We start from the raw sequence: 16,280 nt of genomic DNA, 5'->3' as shown, positions 1-16,280 counted from the left end.
CCTCCTTCCCTCCATCCCCCTCCCCCAGATGGCAAGCAGTCATATACATGTTAAATAGGTTACAGTATATCCTAGATACAATATATGTGTGCAGAACCAAACAGTTCTCTTGTTGCATGGAGAGAATTGGATTCAGAAGGTATAAATAACCCGGGAAGAAAAACAAAAATGCAAGCGGTTTTTATTCATTTCCCAGTATTCTTTCTTTGGGTGTAGCTGCTTCTATCCATCCTTGATCAATTGAAACTGAGTTAGATCTCTTTGTCAAAGAAATCCACTTCCATCAGAATACATCCTCATACAGTATCGTTGTTGAGATATATTATGATCTCCTGGTTCTGCTCATTTCACTTAGCATCAGTTCATGCAAGTCTCGCCAGTACTCTCTGTATTAATCCTGCTGGTCGTTTCTTACAGAACAATAATATTCCATAACATTCATATGCCACAATTTACTCAACCATTCTCCAATTGATGGGCATCGATTCATTTTCCAGCTTCTAGCTACTACAAATAGGGTTGCCACAAACATTTTGGCACATACAGGTCCCTTCCCCTATTTTAGTATCTCTTTGGGGTATAAGCCCAGTAGAAAAACTGCTGGATCAAGGGGTATGTACAGTTTGATAACTTCTTGAGCATAGTTTCAAATTGCTCTTCAGAATGGTTCACAATTCCACCAACAATGTATCAGTGCCCCTGTTTTCCCACATCCCCTCCAACATTCCACATTATCTTTCCCTGTCATTCTAGCCAATCTGACAAGTCTGTAGTGGTATCTCAGAGTTGTCCTAATGTGCATTTCTCTGATTAATAATGATTTGGAGCATATTTTCATATGGATAGAAATAGTTTTAATTTCTTCATCTGAGAATTGTCTGTTCATATCCTTTGACCATTTATCAATTGGAGAATGGCTTGATTTCTTACAAATTAGAGTCAATTCTCTATATATTTTGGAAATGCGGCCTTTATCAGAACTTTTGACTGTAAAAATATTTTCCCAGTTTATTGTTTCACTTCTAATCTTGTCTGCATTAGTTTTGTTTGTACAAAAACTTTTCAATTTGATATAATCAACATTTTCTATTTTGTAGTCAATAGTGATCTCTAATTCTTCTTTGGTCATAAATTCCTTCCTCTTCCACAGGTCTGAGAGGTAAACTATCCTATGCTCTTCCAATTTATTTGTAATCTCATTCTTTATGGCTAAGTCATGAACCCATTTTGACCTTATCTTGCTGTATGGCATTAAGTGTGGATCAATGCCTAGTTTCTGCCATACTAATTTCCAATTTTCCCAGCAATTTTTGTCAAATAATGCATTCTTATCCCCAAAACTGGGGTCTTTGGGTTTGTCAAATAGTAGATTATTAAAGTTTTGGCTGTTTTGTCCTTTGAACCTAACCTATTCCATTGATCAACTAGTCTATTTCTTAGCCAATACCAGATGATTTTAGTAACCGCTGCTTTATAATATAATTTTAGATCTGGTACAGCTAGGTCACCTTCATTTGATTTTTTTTTTTCATTAATTCCCTTGAAATTCTTGACCTTTTGTTTTTCCATATGAACTTTGTTGTTATTTTTTCTAGGTCATCAAAATAGTTTTTTGGGAGCCTGATTGGTATAGTACTAAATAAATAGATTAGTTTAGGTAATATTGTCATCTTGCTCGTCCAATCCAAGAGCAATTAATATTTTTCCAGTTCATTAGATCAGACTTAATTTGTGTGGAAAGTGTTCTGTAGTTTTGCTCATAGAGTTTCTGATTTTCCCTTGGCAGATAGATTCCTAAATATTTTATTCAATCAGTAGTTACTTTAAATGGAATTTCTTTTTGTAACTCTAACTGTTGGGTTTTGTTAGTGATATATAAGAATGCTGATGACTTATGTGGGTTTATTTTATATCCTGCAACTTTGCTGAAGGTGTAGATTGTTTCTAATAACTTTTTGGTAGAATCTCTGGGGTTCTCTAAGTATATCATCATATCATCAGCAAAGAGTGATAATTTGGTTTCCTCATTGCCTATTCTTATTCCTTTAATCTCTTTCTCAACTCTTATTGCCAAAGCTAGCATTTCTAATACAATATTAAATAGTAATGGTGATAGTGGGCAACCTTGTTTTACTCCTGATCTTATTGGGAATGGTTGCAATTTGTCCTCGTTACATATGATGCTTACTGCTGGTTTTAAATAGATGCTATTAATTATTTTAAGGAAAAGTCCATTTATTCCTATACTCTCAAGAGTTTTTAATAGGAATGGATGTTGGATTTTATCAAATGCTTTTTCTGCATCTATTGAGATGATCATATGGTTTTTGTTAATTTGGTTATTAATATGGCCAATTATACTGATAGTTTTCCTAACATTGAACCAGCCCTGCATTCCTGGTATAAATCCTACTTGATCATGATGTATTATCCTGGGGATGATTTTCTGTAGTCTTTTTGCTAATATATTATTTAAGATTTTAGCATCAATATTCATTAGAGAGATCCGTCTATAATTTTCTTTCTCTGTTTTCAACCTACCTGGTTTAGGTATCAGTACCATGTCTGTGTCATAAAAGGAATTTGGTAGGACTCCTTCATTCCCTATTTTTTAAGATAGTTTATAAAGCATTGGGGCTAATTGTTCTTTGAATGTTTGGTAGAATTCACATGTAAATCCATTTGGTCCCAGGGATTTTTTTTTAGGGAGTTGATTAATAGCTTGTTCTATTTATTTTTCTGAAATGGGACTATGCAAGCAATTTACTTCCTCCTTTGTTAATCTGAGAAGCCTATATTTTTGGAGGTAGTCGTCCATTTCATTTAGATTATCAAATTTATTGGCATAAAGTTGGGCAAAGTGACTCCTTATTATTTCTTTAATTTCCTCTTCATTGGTGGAAAGTTCTCCCTTTTCATTTTTAAGACTACTAATTTGATTTTCCTCTCTTCTTTTTCTAATCAGATTTATCAATGTTTATCAATTTTATTGTTTTTTTTAAAAAACCAACTCTTAGTTTTATTTATTAGTTCAATAGTTTTTACTTTCTATATTATTACTTTCTTTAGAATTTCAAGTTTAGTAATTGATTGGGGATTTTAATTTGGTCTTTTTCTAGCTTTTTAAATTGCAAGCCCAATTTATTGATCTTTTCTTTTTTTATTTTATTCGAGTAAGCCTCTAAGGATATAAAATTTCCCCTTATTACTGCTTTGGATGCATCCCAAAATTTTTGATATGATGTCTCGTCGTTGTCATTATCTTGAGTGAAATAATTAATTGTGTCTATAATTTGCTGTTTCACCGAATCATTCTTTAAGATGAGATGATTTAGTTTCCAATTACTTTTTGGTCTATTTACACCTAACTTTTTGTTGAATGTAGTTTTTATTGCATTGTGATCTGAAAAGAAAGCATTTACTATTTCTGCCTTCCTGCATTTAATTTTGAGGTCTTTATGTCCCAATATATGGTCAATTTTTGTGTAGATTCCATGAACTGCTGATAAGAAAGTATACTCCTTTCTGTCACCATTCAGTTTTCTCCAGAGATCTATCATACCTAATTTTTCTAATATTCTATTTACCTCTTCAATTTCTTTCCTATTTGTTTTGTGATTTGATTTTTCTAAATCTGAGAGTGCAAGGTTGAGATCTCCCATTATTATAGTTTTGCTGTCTATTTCTTCTCGCAACTCTCTTAACTTCTCTTTAAGGAAGTTAGATGCTATACCACTTGGTGCATATATATTTAATACTGATATTGCTTCATTGTCTATAGTACCCTTTAGCAAGATATAGTTTCCTTCCTTATCTCTTTTAATTAGATCGATTTTTGCTTTTGCTTGATCTGAGATAAGGATGGCTACCCCTGCTTTTTTGACTTCACTTGAAGCATAATAGATTCTGCCCCAGCCTTTTACCTTTACTCTATATGTATCTCCCTGTTTTAAATGTGTTTCCTGTAAACAATATATTGTAGGGTTCTGACTTTTGATCCAGTCTGCTATCTGCCTCCTCTTTATGGGAGAGTTCATCCCATTCACATTTATAGTTAAATTGACTAATTCTGTATTTCCTGCCATCCTAATATTCCCAGATTATGCTTTTCTTTTTCTTGCCCTCCTTCCCCCTCTTCCCTAGTATTAAACTTATTGGTCCACTTGTGTCACACAGCTCTCCTTCTTTAGTATCCCTCTCTCCTCCCTTTGAATCCCTTCCCCTTTCTTGTACCCTTCCCTTATTACTCTTTTTCCTTTTCCCTTTTCCTCTTCCACTTTTTAGTGAGGTGATTTAAGATTCTCTGTAAAACAAATATGTCAATTATTTTCTCTTTGAGCCAACTCTGATGAGAGTAGGATTCACACAATGTTCCTCTCCTTCTTTAATTTCCTTCAGATATGATATGTTTCCTTTGCCTCATTGTCATATGTAGTTTCCCTCTTTTTATTTCCCCTTTTCCGTTTTTCTGACACTATCCCCTTTCCATTTCTACTTCCCTTTTTTTATGTTATATCAGTAAAATCAAATTATACATGTGGTTTTTATGTATATCCACAACAGAAATACAGTTCTCAAGAGTTCCTTTTACCTTTTTCTACTTCTCTTGAGTCCTGTTGTTGGAGATCAATTTTTTTCTTAAGTCTGGTTTTTTCCTTAGAAACAAATGGAATTCCTTTGTTTCTTTAAATGTCCATCTTCTTCCTTGGGAAAAAAAAATGCTCAGCTTAGCTGGGTAATTTATTCTTGGCTGCATTCCAAGTTCTTTTGGCTTTTGGAATATCAGATTCCAGGCCCTTCAATCCTTTAATGTTGAGGCAGCCAGATCTTGCATGACCCTTATTGTGGCACGTAGGTATTTGAACTGTTTTTTCTTCACTGCTTGTAAAATGTTTTCTTTAGTCTGAAAATTCTGAAGTTTGGCTACCATATTCCTCAGAGTCTTTATTTTAGGGTCTTTTTCAGAAGGTGTTCGATGAATTCTTTCAATGCCTATTTTTCCTTCTGGTTCTATTACTTCTGGGCAGTTCTCTTTGATGATTTCCTGTAAAATAGTATCTAGGCTCTTTTTTTCATCATAATTTTCAGGTAGTCCAATGATTCTCAGGTTATCTCTCGTAGATCTATGTTTCAGGTCTGTTGTTTTTCCAAGTAAATATTTGACATTTTTTTCCAATCTTTCATTTTTTTTTTTTTTTTTTTGGTTTTGCTTGACTGATTCTTGATATCTCTCTCAATGAATCAGTCATTTCTATTTGATCAGTTCTGATTTTTAGTGAGTTATTTTCTTCATTAGCTTTTTTTACTTCTTTTTGTATATGTCCAATTGAGTTGTTTTTCTCTATGGAATTTTTTTCCATTTCACTTTTTTTTTAGTGAGTTATTTTCTTTTTTCAATTCACAAATTCTATTTCCTTGCACTTCTTGGGAAGTTTTAACCTTTTCCAAATCACATTTCAGGAAGTTTTTTTTTTTTTTTCCATTTTATTAAATTTTTCTTTTAGTGAGTTATATGCCTTTTCTGTACTCTCTTGCATGGCTTCTCTTTCCTTTCCCCATTTTTCTTCTAGTTCTTTTTTATGGTCTTTAATAGTCGCTTCTAGGAGAGCCTTTTGTATCAGGGACCAACAATTGTCCGGAGACTGTTTGCTGTTAGTCTCTTCAGGGTTGAAAAGCTTTTGTCTTTCTGTATAGAAATATCAATCGTCCTTTTGATTTTTTTACTCATCTTGTTAACATCTGTAGGGTCTGCTTTCAGGGCTTGTTAACACCTGTAGGGTCTGCTTTCAGGGCCAGGAGGTTACCAGCTTTCTCTGCAGAGCAGTGAAAGGTGTATGGAGGGGTAGCTGTCCTGCCAGCCAGCTACAAAAAGCAGCAAGGTACTGGAGTGCTCTGGGAAAGAGTTCCCCACCTGGAAGTAATTCAGGCCTGCAGGGCTGAGCTCGGAAAGTGCCCTGCAAAGAACCCCCACTGTGTGAGATAACGACAGCCCTGGGGCTAGACCTGAGCAGTGAGAGTTTCACTACCCCAAGCCAAATTCCACCCTGGGGCTGTGGATATTAGCAGTTGAGCAGTGAATGGATTTGCAGGGATTGGAAGTGTCTCTGCAGGGGAAGCACAGTCTGCTGGCTAAGTTCTTTTGCCCCAGGCTGAACCCTCCCACTGTGCCCATTAAAGGCTGCCCAGGCTGTGCCCCTCCCTGCTGTGCAGATTTGTAACTGCTCCCCTCTCCTCCTCCCCCTCTTCACCCTGCAAAAGCCCAGAACTGCAGGATGTGGCTGCAGGGCTGTGTTAAGGGTCTGCCCGAGTCAGTTCCGGGTTTGAGGGGTTACAGCCAGATCTCATTAAGTTTTGGCGTTTTTTAGAGTACCCTCTGTTTTAGGCTTTAATTTCTCTGCAGTTTACTGCTTTGTAATCAAGGCAGAGAAGTTAGCCTACAGCAGAGTCATCTCTATAACTTCTCTAGCCACAGAAATCACCCCCGCCCCTGCTCTGCTCAGGAGACGCTAGTCTCTCCCTACCTATGCTAGTCTGTTCCTGGCCCCTCAGGACAAACCTTTCCTAGTGATCTTCCAGATTACCTTCAGGTGGTAAATTGTAGTGCTTCTAATCTTCATGAATTTAAGCAGTGAAGAGCTATTTTTGAGGCTGAATTAAATAGTTGGTTATGAGAGGAATGAAAGGAGCTTAGAGAGTGGTGTGTGCCTTCTCCACCATCTTGGCTCCGCCCCCGGGAATTTTTAACTCTCTCTTTTTTTTACTAGGTACATTGTGTGAAGGGAGAAAAAAGAGAAGGAAAAAAGAGAGCCAGCTTCAAAGCAGAGGACCTGCTTCAGGACTCTTGATCTAAGTCTATACACCAGGCAAGTCAATAGTGTGGGTAGAAAAGCATGGCCCCACCCCAACAATCTTACCCACAGCACAAGTTACCAGCCAGGCCTTGACCCTAGAGCTGACCAATATTAAAGTCCCTTTCAGGGGCTGGCCAAAAGCAAGGATCCACTCCTGAAGCTTATCAGAAGAGATATCCTGCTTCCATAAGTGAATAAGATGGAAGAAAATATAGACTTAGCAATCATAAAATCTGAATATACATGGGATGAACTAAGCCATAAAATGACAAAAGATAGCATAATGGGTTATAAAAGCACACTACAGTAACCAGTTTCTTATAAGAAATACTTTAAATATAAAGAATCACATAGAGATAAAATAAAATTAATGATCTGGTTTTAAAAAATCAAATTTTCTTAGAACTCAAAAAAAGCAGGAATAGGAATTATAATTTCAGAAAATATAATACAAAAACAGACTTGATTGAAAAACATTAAAAATAAACAGTCATATATGGAAAGATATTATAGAAAGTAAACATATATCAATAGTATTTGATACAAATAGCATAGTAGCTAAATATTTCAAGAAAAAAACTATAAAAGTTATAAGAAGAAATGGGCATTAAAACAAAAACAGCAAGAAACCTGAATGTACCCTTTTCTAGATCTTGATAAAGCCAATCAAAAGTGAACAATAACAACTTAAAAACAAAATAGATTTAAAAGCTAGATATGCGTTCCAGTTAAGATAGTGGAGAGGAGGCACACAGCTGTGTAAGCTCCGTGCTTTCTCTCACTATCCATTTCATTACAAGCCTCTGAATTAATGCTTGACTGAAAAAAAAAAAAAAAAAAACCAACCCACAAATAGTTACAAGGGAAGCCATCCTTGAGATTCGCCAAGAAAGGTCTGTTTCTACTGGAGGGTGGGGACAGTTTTAGATCGGGCACAGGTTGAGGGCAGCGGCAGCGAGAGCACAGGAGCAGACTGGAGAGGGGGTGGGGAGTGATCGCAGCCATCTCTGCTGGGAGAGCTTCGCTACAGGTTTGGATACTTTGCTCCGGCAGCAAGTCAGCAGCCCAGCAGAGAAGCTAAAAACACCGGGGCTGAAGAACACAACCCCAAACAGCTGGAGTCTCTTGGGACCTGACCGCGCCCCCCGCCCCCCCCACAGTGACTCAGCACGCTCTGGGATCTCAGAGCGCAGGCGCAGCACAGTCGGGCTAGTGCCTCACTGCTGCCCCCCGCAGTCTGTAGAGGAAGCTCGATAACATACCCAGCCCCTCCCCCAAAGAAAGACTCCAGTTTTTTTCTGTTTTTCTTTGCTAGTTTGTCTCTGATTATTAGACAGAATGAGCAAGAAGCTGAAGAGGACTTTAACCCTTGACAGCTTCTATACAGATAGAGAGCAGACTCTAAATCCTGAGGAGACTAAAAACAGACAGTCTCCAGGTGAATCCCCAAAGGAGGAGATCATCTGTTCCTCAGCACAGATGAATCTCATGGAGGAAATTAAAAAGGCTCTCACAAGAGAGCTTGAAGAAAAATGGGAGGCTTGGCAAAAGAGCCTGGAGAAGTCAGTTAAAGAGAGAGTGAATAAAGAAGTAAAATCCTTGAAAAATAGGATTAGTGAACTGGAAACAGAAAATAGCTCTCTAAAAAACAAAATTGGTGAAATGGAAAAAAATTCCACAGAACAATAGAACTCAATGGGACAATTAGAAAAAGATTTCAAAAAAGTGAATGAAGAAAATACTTCACTGAAAATCAGAATTGAACAATTGGAATTGAATGAGTCGAGGAGACAAGAAGAATCAGTCAAGCAAATCCAAAAAATTCAAACAATGGAAAAGAATGTGAAATACCTTCTGGGGAAGACAACAGACCTGGAAAACAGATCCAGGAGAGACAATCTGAGAATCATTGGACTTCCAAAAAAAATGATGAAAAAAAGAGCCTGGACACTATTTTCCAGGAAATGATCAAGGAGAACTGCCCAGAAGTCATAGGAATAGAGGAAAAAATAAACATTGAAAGGATTCATCAATCACCCACTGAAAGGGATCCTAAAATCAAAACACCAAGGAATATAGTGGCCAAATGCCAGAACCCTCAGACGAAGGAAAAAATATTGCAAGCGGCTAGAAAAACCCAATTCAAGTATCAAGGAGCCACAATAAGGATCACCCAGGATCTGGCAGCATCCACATTAAAAGATCGAAGGGCCTGGAATATGATATTCCGAAAGGCTAAGGAACTTGATATGCAACCAAAAATAACTTACCCAGTGAGAATGAGCATCTTTTTCCAGGGAAGAAGATGGACATTCAACGAAGGACATTCAACGAAGTAAGTGAATTTCACTTATTATTGATGAAAAAGCCAGAACTTAACAAAAAGTTTGATCTACAAATATAGAACTCAAGAGAAATCTAAAAAGGTAAAGATTAATCTTGGGAACTATATTCTGGCTATAAAGATGTATAAAGAATACATGTATACCTTGTTCTAGAAACTAGATGTGGAAAGGACATTGTACCAGAAAAAGGGTAAAGTGGGGGTACTACATCTCATGAAGAGGTAAAGGAAACTTATTATATCTGAGAGAAAGAAGGGAGGGGGATGAATATAATGGGTATCTTACTGCCTTCAGAATTGGCTTTAAGTGAAAAATCTTAAGACATATTCAATCTATGGTGAAACTTCTCCCACCTCATTGAAAAGTGAGAAGGGAAAAGTGAAAAGGGAAGGAATAAGCTAAGCGGACGGGAATACGGAAACTGGGAGGGAAAGGGGTAAGATAGGGGGAGGAACTCTAAGGCGGGGGGAGGGATACTAAAAAGGGAAGGCTGTGAGAAGCAAGTGGTGCTCACAAGCTTAATACTGGGAAGGGGGGGAAAGGGGAAAGAAGGGAGAAAAGCATAAACCAGGGTTAAAAAGATGGCAAATAATACAGAATTGGTCATTCTAACCATAAATGTGAATGGGGTAAACTCCCCCATAAAGAGGAAGCGGTTAGCAGAATGGATTAAAAACCAGAATCCTACAATATGTTGTTTACAGGAAACACACCTGAAGTGGGGAGATACATGCAGGTTAAAGGTAAAAGGTTGGAGCAAAATCTACTATGCTTCAGGTGAAGTCAAAAAAGCAGGGGTAGCCATCCTGATCTCAGATCAAGTTAAGCAAAAATTGATCTAATTAAAAGAGATAAGGAAGGGCACTATATCTTGCAAAAGGGTAGCATGGATAATGAAGCACTATCTATATTAAACATATATGCACCAAGTGGGGTAGCATCTAAATTCTTAAAATAGAAATTAAGAGAGCTGCAAGAAGAAACAGACAGTAAAACTATAATAGTGGGAGATCTTAACCTTGTACTCTCAGAATTAGATAAATCAAACCACAAAATAAATAAGAAAGAAGTCAAAGAGGTAAATAGAATACTAGAAAAGTTAGATATGATAGATCTCTGGAGAAAATGTAATGGAGACAGAAAGGAATACACTTTCTTTTCAGCAGTTCATGGAACCTATACAAAAATTGACCATATATTAGGACATAAAAACCTTAAACTCAAATGCAGTAAGGCAGAAATAGTAAATGCATCCTTTTCAGACCACGATGCAATGAAAATTACATTCAACAAAAAGCCAGGGGGAAGTAGACCAAAAAATAATTGGAAACTAAATAATCTAATACTAAAGAATGATTGGGTGAAACAGCAAATCATAGACATAATTAATAACTTCACTCAAGAAAACAATAATAATGAGACATCATACCAAAATGTATGGGATGCAGCCAAAGCGGTAATAAAGGGAAATTTCATATCTCTAGAGGCCTATTTGTATAAAAAGAGCAAGAGAAGGTCAATGAATTGGGCTTGCAACTAAAAATGCTAGAAAAGGAACAAATTAAAAACCCCAGTCAAACACTAAACTTGAAATTCTAAAAATAAAAGGAGAGATCAATAAAATTGAAAGTAAAAAAAAAAAACTATTGAATTAATTAATAAAACTAAGAGTTAGTTCTATGAAAAAACCAACAAAATAGACAAACCCTTAGTAAATCTGATTAAAAAAAGGAAAGAGGAAAATCAAATTGTTAGTCTTAAAAATGAAAAGGGAGAACTCGCCACTAACGAAGAGGAAATTAGAGCAATAATTAGGAGTTACTTTGCCCAACTTTATGCCAATAAATTCGACAACTTAAATGAAATAGAAAAATCCCTCCAAAAATATAGCTTGCCCAAACTAACAGAGGAAGAAGTAAATATCCTAAACAGTCCCATCTCAGAAAAAGAAATAGAACAAACTATCAATCAACTCCCTAAGAAAAAATCCCCAGGACCAGATGGATTTACATTTGAATTCTACCAAACATTTAAAGAACAATTAACTCCAATGCTAAATAAACTATTTGAAAAAATAGGGATTGAAGGAGTCCTACCAAACTCCTTTTATGACACAGATATGGTACTGATACCTAAACCAGGTAGGCTGAAAACAGAGAAAGAAAACTATAGACCAATCTCCCTAATGAATATTGATGCTAAAATCTTAAATAAAATATTAGCAAAAAGGTTACAGAAAATCATCCCCAGGATAATACATTATGACCAAGTAGGATTTATACCAGGAATGCAGGGCTGGTTCAATATTAGGAAAACTATTAGCATAATTGGCTATATCAATAACCAAACAAACAAAAACCATATGATCATCTCAATAGATGCAGAAAAAGCATTTGATAAAATTCAACATCCATTCCTAATAAAAAACACTTGAGAGCATAGGAATAAATGGACTTTTCCTTAAAATAGTCAGGAGCATATATTTAAAACTATCAGTAAGCATCATATGCAATGGGGAAAAACTGGAACCTTTCCCAGTAAGATCTGGAGTGAAGCAAGGTTGCCCACTATCACCATTATTATTTAATATCGTATTAGAAACACTAGCCTCGGCAATAAGAGTCGAGAAAGATATTAAAGGAATTAGAGTAGGCAATGAGGCAACCAAACTATCACTCTTTGCAGAAGATATGATGGTATACCTAGAGAACCCCAGAGATTCTACTAAAAAGCTATTCGAAATAATTCATAATTTTAGCAAAGTAGCTGGCTACAAAATAAATCCCCATAAATCCTCAGCATTTTTATACATCACCAACATAACCCAACAGCAAGAGATACAAAGAGAAATTCCATTCAGAATAACTGTTGATACCATAAAATATTTGGGAATCTATCTACCAAAGGAAAGTCAGGAATTATATGAGCAAAATTATAAAAAAGTCTCCACACAAATAAAGTCAGACTTAAATAATTGGAAAAATATTAAGTGCTCTTGGATCGGCCGAGCGTACATAATAAAGATGACAATACTCCCTAAACTAATCTATTTATTTAGTGCTATACCAATCAGACTTCCAAGAAAATATTTTAATGATCTAGAAAAAATAACAACAAAATTCATATGGAAAAATAAAAAGTCGAGAATCTCAAGGGAATTAATGAAAAAAAAATCAAATGAAGGTGGCCTTGCTGTACCTGATCTAAAATTATATTATAAAGCAGCAGTCACCAAAACCATTTGGTATTGGCTAAGAAATAGATTAGTGGATCAGTGGAAAAGATTAGGTTCACAAGAGAAAGATCCAAAGCCCCTAACTTCTGGGATAAGAATTCATTATTTGATAAAAACTGCTGGGATAATTGGAAATTAGTATGGTAGAAATTAGGCATGGACCCACACTTAACACCATATACCAAGATAAGATCAAAATGGGTCCTTGACCTAGGCATAAAGAATGAGATTATAAATAAATGAGAGGAACACAGGATAGTTTATCTCTCAGACTTGTGGAGGAGAAAGAAATTTGTGACCAAAGATGAACTAGAGACCATTACTGATCACAAAATAGAAAATTTTGATTACTTCAAATTAAAAAGCCTTTGTACAAACAAAACTAATGCAAATAAGATTAGAAGGGAAGCAACAAACTGGGAAAACATCTTCACAGTTAAGGGTTCTGATAAAGGCCTCATTTTCAAAATATATAGAGAACTGACTCAAATTTATAAGAAATCAAGCCATTCTCCAATTGATAAATGGTCAAAGGATATGAACAGACAATTTTCAGAGGATGAAATTGAAACTATTACCACTCATATGAAAGAGTGTTCCAAATCATTATTGATCAGAGAAATGCAAATTAAGACAACTCTGAGATACCACTATACACCTGTCAGATTGGCTAAGATGACAGGAAAAAATAATGATGAATGTTGGAGGGGATGCGGGAAAACTGGGACACTAATGCATTGTTGGTGGAGTTGTGAATGAATCCAACCATTCTGGAGAGCAATCTGGAATTATGCCCAAAAAATTATCAAATTGTGCATACCCTTTGATCCAGCAGTGTTTCTATTGGGCTTATATCCCAAAGAAATACTAAAGAAGGGAAAGGGACCTGTATGTGCCAAAATGTTTGTAGCGGCCCTATTTGTAGTGGCTAGAAACTGGAAAATGAATAGATGCCTATCAATTGGAGAATGTCTGGGTAAATTGTGGTATATGAATGTTATGGAATATTATTGTTCTGTAAGAAATGACCAGCAGGATGAATACAGAGAGGACTGGCGAGACTTACATGAACTGATGCTAAGTGAAATGAGCAGAACTAGGAGATCATTATACACTTCAACAACGATATTGTATGAGGACATATTTTGATGGAAGTGGATTTCTTTGACAAAGAGACCTGAGTTTCAATGGATAAATGACGGACAGAAGCAGCTACACCCAAAGAAAGAACACTGGGAAACGAATGTGAACTATCTGCATTTTTGTTTTTCTTCCCGGGTTATTTATACCTTCTGAATCCAATTCTCCCTGTGCAACAAGAGAACCGTTCGGTTCTGCAAACATATATTGTATCTAGGATATACTGCAACATATCCAACATATATAGGACTCCTTGCCATCTAGGGGAGGGGGTGGAGGGAGGGAGGGGAAAAATCGGAACAGAAAAGAATGCAAGGGATAATGTTGTAAAAAATTACCCTGGCATGGATTCTGTCAATATAAAGTAATTATTAAATAAAAATTAAAAAAAAATAAAAGCTAGATATGATAAATTACTTATTTATTGAATTGTGATAGAAAAATGATATATATGCATACATGAAGTACAGATACATGCACACATATATAATATGCTCATGTCTGCATTCATAGATATGTAGCAAATATATGCATATGTTCAAATTAAACACATATTTATATTTTATTCATAAACAACATGTGGTATACATATATACACACTTATGTGCGAATGTTCATATGTAAAAATATTATATACAAATAAATATTTTATATATTTTTCTAATATAGCCCATGTTTTGAAAAAGTGGATTTGTTCCAAGATGAATGATACATTAGAGAACATCTTGAGCATAGTGTGAAATTCACATTTAATTATCTAAGATTCATAAATTTGAACACAAAAATTGAATTAAGAAATCTAAGAACTACATTTAACATATATAACAGATACATAAAACTTAGCACATATGCATATTATATTTCATACTTTTGTACATATGTATGATTACCTAAAATTTAAAAGATGTAAGAAAGCCAATTATTTTTATGGAAACAGAAGTGTATATATATATATATATATATATATATATATATATTATATATATATATATTTAAAGGATATCACCAGAAACTCACCCATAAACCTGAAGTGGATTACAGAATGTATTAAAAATCAGAATTCAACAATACACTGTTCACAAGAAATACATTGAAACAGAGAGATACATGTAGAGTTAAAATAATGTGTTAGAGTAAGCAACCATTATGAGAGTCGAAGCTGTTGTGCTTCAGCTTAATTAAAAAGACAGAGGCAGCAATCATGGTTTCAAAAAGCAAAATTAAAAGTAAACTAAATTTAAAAAGATAAACAAGAAACTCCATTCTGCTAAAAGGTACAGAAGACAATGAATGTAAAAAAAAATAATACAGCAAGTTTCTTTAATAAAAGTCACATTTCTCAACTATATAGGGAACAGAGGGAAAATTTATAAAAATAAAAACCATTTTCTAACTGCTAGTCAAATGATAAGAACAAATAGTTTTCAAAAAAAAAAAATCTAAGCTGTCAATGGCCATGAAAAAATTCTCTTAATTATTACTTATTAGAGAAATGCAAATTAAATCAACTCTGAGGTACTATCTTACACTATCAGATTAATTAACAAGACTGAACTTGAAAATTATAAATGCTAAAGAGATTATGGAAAAATTGGCACTCATGCCTTATTGATAGTATTATGAACTACAATTTTCATATTTTTATCTTATTTTAAGTTTGTGTTTTCCTTTTCCTTGCCTCTGTAATATCTTTTTATGGTCAATTTCATTTTTTTGTGGTTTGCTTATTTTTATGTAGGGCAGTAAAATGATTGAGCGGATACAACACTGAGCCTGGAGTTCAAATTCAGCATCAGGCATTGACTAGCTGTATGACTCTAGGCATAATTCTGTTTGCATCAGGTTCTTCACCTGTAAAATGAGCTGAAAAAAGAAATGGAGTATCTTTGCTGAGAAAACCCCAATTGGGGTCACAAAGCTTCAGACAACTGAACTACGAAAGAACAACATTTTCCAGATGATTTTTTGACTTTGAATTTTATGTTAAATTTCAGTTTTGCTCACTTGGGTTTGGGAGGCAAAGTTGCAAGTTTCTGGCTTTTCTAAGCAGCTATTTTCAAAGTTAGTTCTGGGGTTCTGCAAATTTTCAGTGCTTCCCAGGTGACTTACAAGGCCAGTTTTTTGGTTAAATTAGTTGGACTCTTCACTTAGGTTTTAATATATAGTTTTCAAATAAGCCTGCAAGAGGCATAAGAACAATAATTAGCAGGAAGTAAAGTGTATAATCTAGGGAAAGGTGTGTTCACTGCTTTCCTAGTCCCCACTCCAATCCTTGCCCAGGAAGGGCCTCTGCTCTCCTGCAGCCAGAAGGGCTAGTGTCCTCTTGGCCTTGGAAGTTATGATATGATCCCCTGCTCTTTAACTTTTGTTAAAAAAAAAGGGACAGTCACCAGGGCCCCTGCTCCTTTGTGACTGACCAGAAATGTTCCTCTCCACCGTGAAATTTTCACCTAGACCATTTTAATAGCAATAAGAGTCTTCAGCCTGTAAGAGGTACACCCGGTGTCAGCAAAGGGTCCCTGTAGTCTGTTCTTTTACTGGTTGTCTGATTCTTTTAGTATCTCAAGAGTGAGAACTCTTGATGCTATTGCTGCAGCTGTTGTGGCCAACCTCCATTGTCTGATAAGAGTGTTGTTACCCATTCCAAACTGCTCTCCACCCCAGTGATAAAATCCTCTCCTACCAACTTTGTAAGGTATTTTTGGCTGG

The sequence above is a fragment of the Antechinus flavipes genome, chromosome 1 (assembly GCF_016432865.1).
Source record: "Antechinus flavipes isolate AdamAnt ecotype Samford, QLD, Australia chromosome 1, AdamAnt_v2, whole genome shotgun sequence".
NCBI classification, from domain to species: Eukaryota; Metazoa; Chordata; class Mammalia; order Dasyuromorphia; family Dasyuridae; genus Antechinus; species Antechinus flavipes.
This window is presented reverse-complemented; position numbering follows the sequence as displayed.